The following is a 6,000-nucleotide window of genomic DNA, read 5'->3' as shown; positions in this document are numbered from 1 at the left end:
TCAAAATCACAATTAGCTATCACCTCACACTTGTTGGAATGTCATTAAGAAAATGAGAGATAACAAGTGTTGAGGACAATGTGGAGAAAAAGAGAACCCTTGAGCACTGTTGTTTGGAATTTAAATTGGTAGGGCTAATATGGAAAATTGTATGGAGGTTCCTCTAAAAGTTAAAAATAGAGCTACCATGTGATCCAGAAATCCCACTTCCGGGTACAGATCCAAAGGAAATCAAGTCAGTATTTTGAAGAGGTGTCTGCACTCCTATGTTCACTGCAGCATTATTCACAATAGCTAAGAAGCAGAAATAACCTAAATGTCCATCGATGGATGAAAAGATAAAATAAATGTGGCATATAGAGAGAGAATGAAATATTAGCCACAAAAAAGAAGGAAATCCTGCCATCTGCACCAACATGGATGAACCTGGAGGACATTCTGCTAAGTGAAATAAGCCAGACACAGAAAGACAAATACTGTATGATCTCACTTATATATGGAATGTAAAAATCTCAAACTCATAAAACCAGAGAGTAGTATAATGGTGGTTGCCAGTGGCTGAGGGTGGAGAAAATAGGGAGGGATTGGTGAAATGGTACAAAATTTCAGTCGTAAGATGAATAAGCTCTGGGGATCTAATGTACAGCATGGTGACTATAGTTAATAATAATGTACTGTATACTTGAAATCTGCTAAGAATAGATCTTAAGTGTCCTCACCATAAAAAATGTATAAAGGTAACTATGTGAAGTGTTGGATGTATTAACTCACTTGATTGTGGTAATCATTACACAAAATATATTAAATCATCATGTTATACGCCTTAAAAATCATGTTGTATGAACTTAGCATATATATAATTTTTATTTGTCAATCATACCTCAATAAAGGTGGGGATGGGGGAGAAGTGTGTTGTTTAATCTTCAAGCATTTTGAGATTTTCCAGTTATTTTTCTGTTATTGATTTCTAGTAATTCCACTGTGGTGTGAGAGCATATTTTATATGATTTCTTTTTTTTTTTTTTTCCCGTCACGCTTCGCGTCTTGCAGGATCTTAGTTCCCTGACCAGGGATGGAACCCGGACCCCCAGCAGTGGTGTCTGACATTAAGTTGGAGAAATTCTAGGTCATTATTGTTTCACTTTTTTAAAAATTTCTTTCTCTCTCCTTTCCTTCTAGTATTCCCCCTGTGTGTATGTGACACCTTTTGTAGTTGTCCCACAGTCCTTGGAGATTCTGTTCCAGTTTTTTTTCCCTAGTCTTTGTTCTCTTTGCTTTTTATTTTTATTTATTTATTTATTAATAGATTTATTTATTTTTATTTACTTATCTTTGGCTGCGTTGGGTCTTTGTTGCTGCTTGCGGGCTTTCTCTAGTTGTGGCGAGCGGGGGCTACTCTTCGTCGTGGTGTGCGGGCTTCTCATTGCGCTGGCTTCTCTTGTTGTGGAGCGTGTGCTCTAGGCACGAGGGCTCCAGTAGTTGTGGAATGCAGGCTCAGTAGTTGTGGCTTGAGGGCTCTAGAGCACAGGCTCAGTAGTTGTAGCGCACGGGCTTAGTTGCTCCACGGCACGTGGGATCTTCGCAGACCAAGGATCGAACCCCTGTCCCCTGCATTGGCAGGCGGATTCTTAACCACTGCACCACCAGGGAAGTCCCTCTTTGCTTTTTAGTTTTTGGTTTTGCTTGATATATCTTCAAGCTCAGTGATTCTTTCCTCAGCTGTGTCCAGTCTACTAACAAGCCCATAAAGGCCTTCTGCATTTCTCTTATGGCGTTTTTGACCTCTATCATTTCTTAACTTTTCTATGCTTCATTAAGGTTTTTTCTTGAGGGTTTATCTTGTTCTTTTGTTTGGAACACATTCCTCTGTTTCTTCATTTTGCTTGACGCTCTGTGTTGGTTTCTACGCACTGGATGAAACAGTTACCCCTCCCAGTCTTGCAGCGTTGGCCTTGTGTAGGAGATGAGCTTTATTTTTCTAGCTGTCCTAGCTCTTCATTGTCTCAAACCTTTGTGAGCCAAGCAGTTTATTTTACCTTTAACAGCTCCCCGTCACTGAGGCTGTACCAAGACCAGTCAGTGCCAAAGGAGAGGAGTCAGGCTGATTAGAAGCCAGACCCTCAGGCAACAGCTCTTACAGAATGCAAACATACACAGTCCCTTGTCGGCAAGCATAAGCCCCACTGGCTACCAGAGCCAGGGAACCTGGAGGCGTCCTCGGGGTAGCAGTCACAAAAATCAGGGCTCCAGACAGTGCATTAGTTCCTTTCTAGGAGATACCCGTGAGCTGTGGCGAGGCAGAGGGACCGGATAAGATGGCGTCCCCTGGCCTTCATTCCTTGAGCCCCTCTGTAGCCTCTAGATGCATGCCAGTTGTAAAGCCTGCTCCTAGGCCAAAGCTCCAGGACAAACGTAGGCCTCTTTCACAGAAGGCCCGGGGGTGTGTTTCAGTCAGCTGTTTGGGCAGTGCCCTGGCGTGGTAGCCTGCCAAGAACTGTCTATGGGATTGTTACAGTCCTGCGCACGTGCAGGAGCGCAAGCCGCCCGGCCACCAGAGCCAAGGAATCAAGCTGCCAAAACCAGGGCACCAGATGTAAACACGGGCGCCAGATACGTAGAAGAGCTCCTCTCCGAGAGATGCTGGCACGCTGGAGCAGGGCAGAGGTAAAGCATGAAGATAGCATGTCCTCGAGGTCTCAGGAAAGGTCTAAGGTCAGCCTTAGATGTGTCATTAATCAGAAGCCTGCCCCTCAGGCTGTGGCTATAATGATAAGGCGATAGGCTTCTCCGACTTGCTGTGGGAAAGACAGACCTCCTGGGTCTGTTGCCTCCTGCCGTGCCCCAGGGGTGGTAGGAGTTTATAAACTCTTTCTCCTTGGTTCCAGTTGTAGGACTCCTGGAGCATAAACCCCACTGGCCAGCAGAACCAGGTGATATAGAGGTGTCCCCTGGCAGCAGCCACAAAAGTCAGGGCACCTGACAAGGGTATAAGCTCTTTATGGGAAGATACCAGTGAGCTGGAGCAAGACAGAGGGAGAAAGCAAAGATTGCATCCATGGGTCTCCATTCCCTGAGAGCACCTCCATAGGCCCACATAAGTGAGCCAAAGCAGAAGCCTGTCCCTTAGGGCAAAGATCCTGATGAAGGAAACAGGGGGACTTCCCTGCTGGAGCAGTAGTTAAGAATCTGCCTGCCAAGGCAGGGCACACAGGTTTGATCCCTGATCCGGGAAGATCTCACATGCCGCAGAGCAACTAAGCCTGTGTGCCACAACTGCTGAGCCTGCGCTCTAGAGGCCGCGAACCACAACTACTGAGCCCGCGTGCCGCAACTACGGAAGCCCACGCGCCTAGAGCCCATGCTCCGCGACAAGAGAAGCCACCACAGTGAGAAACCCGTGCACCGCAACAAAGAGTAGACCCCGTTTGCCGCAACTGGAGAAAGCCCGCATGCAGCAATGAAGACCCAACGCAGCCAAAAATAAATAAATAAATAAATAAATAAATACAAGTAAGGAAACAGGCCTCTTTCTCAGAAAACCTGGGGAAGCGTTTCAGCCTGCTATCTGTGCAGCGCCCTGGGGTGATACCCCGCCAAGAACTGTCTCCCTGTGGGACCCAGGAGCGCAAGCCCCTCTGGCTTCCAGAGCCAGGTTATCAAGGGGCATCCCTTGGGTGGCAGCTACAGAAACCAGGTCACCAGACATACAAACTGGGGCACTGGACATGTATAGAAGTTCTTCCCCTTTGGGAGATATTGGTGCTCTGGAGAGCAGCAGAGAGGGTGGTGATGCACCCACTGGCTGGAGCAAGGTGGGGCGGGGGGGGGTAGTGCAAAGATGGTACCCACCAAAAAGAGAAAAAAGGGGAAAAAAAGCAAAAAAAGAAAGGAAGGAAAGAAGGAAGGAGGGGAGAAAGAGAAAGAAAGAAAAGAAAGAAAAAAGTAATGAAAGTTAAAAAAAAGAGGAAGAGCCAGAATATTGCACCCGCCAGCCTCCATCCCCAGAGAGTTTCCCAGCAGGCCTCTACCCCTCAGACCAACACTGTCAAAAGTAGCAAGTGAGTCCTTTTTCACAGAAAGCCTGGGCACTTTTCAAAGGGCTGCTTCTTTGCTGGGCCCTGGTACCCATGGGTCTGCGCACCAGCCCTCAGTTTGCTACAGCCCATGAGTCTCCCGTGTGCAGGCTCTGCTGGTCTTCTAAGCCAGATATTTGGGGGCTTGTCTCTTGGGTGCAGGTCTTAAAGGTTGGGGTGCCCAATATGGGGTATAGACCCTTCACTCCTCAGTGAGACGATTCGGGTTTTGAGTTCCCTTCTGTTGCAGATCCCTGCACTGGGGGTGGGGGATTTATGGTGAGATTCTGCCTCAGCCTTTCTGCTTCCATGTGGCTTCCCTCTCGTTTACCAGGTGTGAAGGGCTGCTCTGCCAGTTTTTAGCTTTCTTTCAGAGGAAACTGTTCCACATAAATTCGGTGTGTCCATGGGAGGAGGTGAGTTCAGGATTTTCCTATGTCACCATCTTGAACCAGAACCTCTATCATTTCTTTTTGGTTTTTTTCTTAGGATTTCCATCTCTCTGATTACATTGCCCATCAGTTCCTGCATCCTGTCTATTTCATCCTTAGAACCCTTAGCATATCATTTATAGTTGTTTTCAATTCCTGGTCTGATAATTCCAACATTCCTGCCATGTCTGGTTCTGATGCTTGCTCTGTCTCTTCAAATTGTGGTTTTGTGGGCAGTGGAGCTGAGGTCAGCATCAAATTTGAAATATTTAAAGTGGATACAGAACCGTTTCAGCAACGCAGACAATTAAGTGTGTTGTCGGCGATGGTGCTGTTGGTAAAACATGTCTCCTGATATCCTACACAACAAACAAATTTCCATCTGAGTATGTACCAACTGTTTTTTTAAATTTTTTTTGCCACACCACACACAGTATGCAGGGATCTTAGTTCCCCAGCCAGGGATAGAACCCGTGGCCCCTGCAGTGGAAGCATGGAGTCTTAACTACTGGACCACCAGGGAAGTCCCTGTATGGACTGTTTTTGACAACTGTGCAGTCACAGTTATGATTGGTGGAGAGCCATATACTCTTGGACTTTTTTTGTGTGTGTGTGTGGTACGCGGGCCCCTCACCGCCGTGGCCTCTCCCGTTGCGGAGCGCAGGCTCAGCGGCCATGGCTCACGGGCCCAGACGCTCCGCGGCACGTGGGATCCTCCCGGACCAGGGCACAAACCCGTGTCCCCTGCATCGGCAGGCGGACTCCCAACCACTGCCCCACCAGGGAAGCCCTACTCTTGGACTTTTTGATACTGCAGGGCAAGAGGATTATGACAGATAACCTCTGAGTTATCCACAAACAGATGTATTTCTAGTCTGTTTTTCAGTGGTCTCTCCATCCTCATTCAAAATGTGAAAGAAAAGGGGGTGCCTGAGATAACTTACCACTATCCAAAGACTCCTTTCATGCTTATTGGGACCCAAATTGATCTCAGAGATGACCACTCCACTATTGAGAAACTTGCCAAGAATAAACGGAATCCTGTCACTCCAGAGGCTGCTGAAAAACTGGCCAGTGACCTGAAGGCTGTCAAATATGTGGAGTGTTCTGCACTCATACAGGAAGGCCTAAAGAGTGTATTTAACAAAGCAATATGGGCTGCCCTGGAGCCTCCAGAACTGAGGAGCTGCAGGTGTGTGCTGCTATGACCGTCTCTCCAGAGGCCTTTCTGCACAGCTGGTGTCGGCATCATACTAAAAGCAATGTTTAAATCAAACAATCTTAAAAATTAAGATTCGTTTTTGCAATAATGACAAATGCCCTGCACCTACCCACATTCACTCCCGTGAGACAAGGCCCATAGGTATGGCCCCCTTCCCCCTCTCAATAGTTAATTTTGAGTGATTGTGCATTGTCAGAAAAATGATCAGTACTAGTTTTTGTTTTGTCATTTCAAAAAAAATTTTTTGTTGTTGTTGTTTTTTTGTTTAAAAGCA

The 6,000-nt window shown here is 46.7% G+C and overlaps 1 pseudogene across 1 annotated transcript; it reads left to right on the top strand.

Moving 5' to 3' along the window:
- The first annotated feature begins 2,315 nt into the window (after nucleotides 1–2,315).
- On the top strand, nucleotides 2,316–5,712 carry LOC309835904 (cell division control protein 42 homolog; annotated as a pseudogene). The gene is made up of 5 exons: nucleotides 2,316–2,412; nucleotides 2,532–2,664; nucleotides 4,780–4,890; nucleotides 5,025–5,091; nucleotides 5,297–5,712. The product of its transcript is annotated as a cell division control protein 42 homolog (transcript).
- Nucleotides 5,713–6,000: the final 288 nt, after the last annotated feature.

The sequence above is a fragment of the Grampus griseus genome (genome assembly GCF_964374135.1).
Source record: "Grampus griseus genome assembly, chromosome: 18".
Taxonomy (NCBI): Eukaryota; Metazoa; Chordata; class Mammalia; order Artiodactyla; family Delphinidae; genus Grampus; species Grampus griseus.
This window is presented reverse-complemented; position numbering and strand designations above follow the sequence as displayed.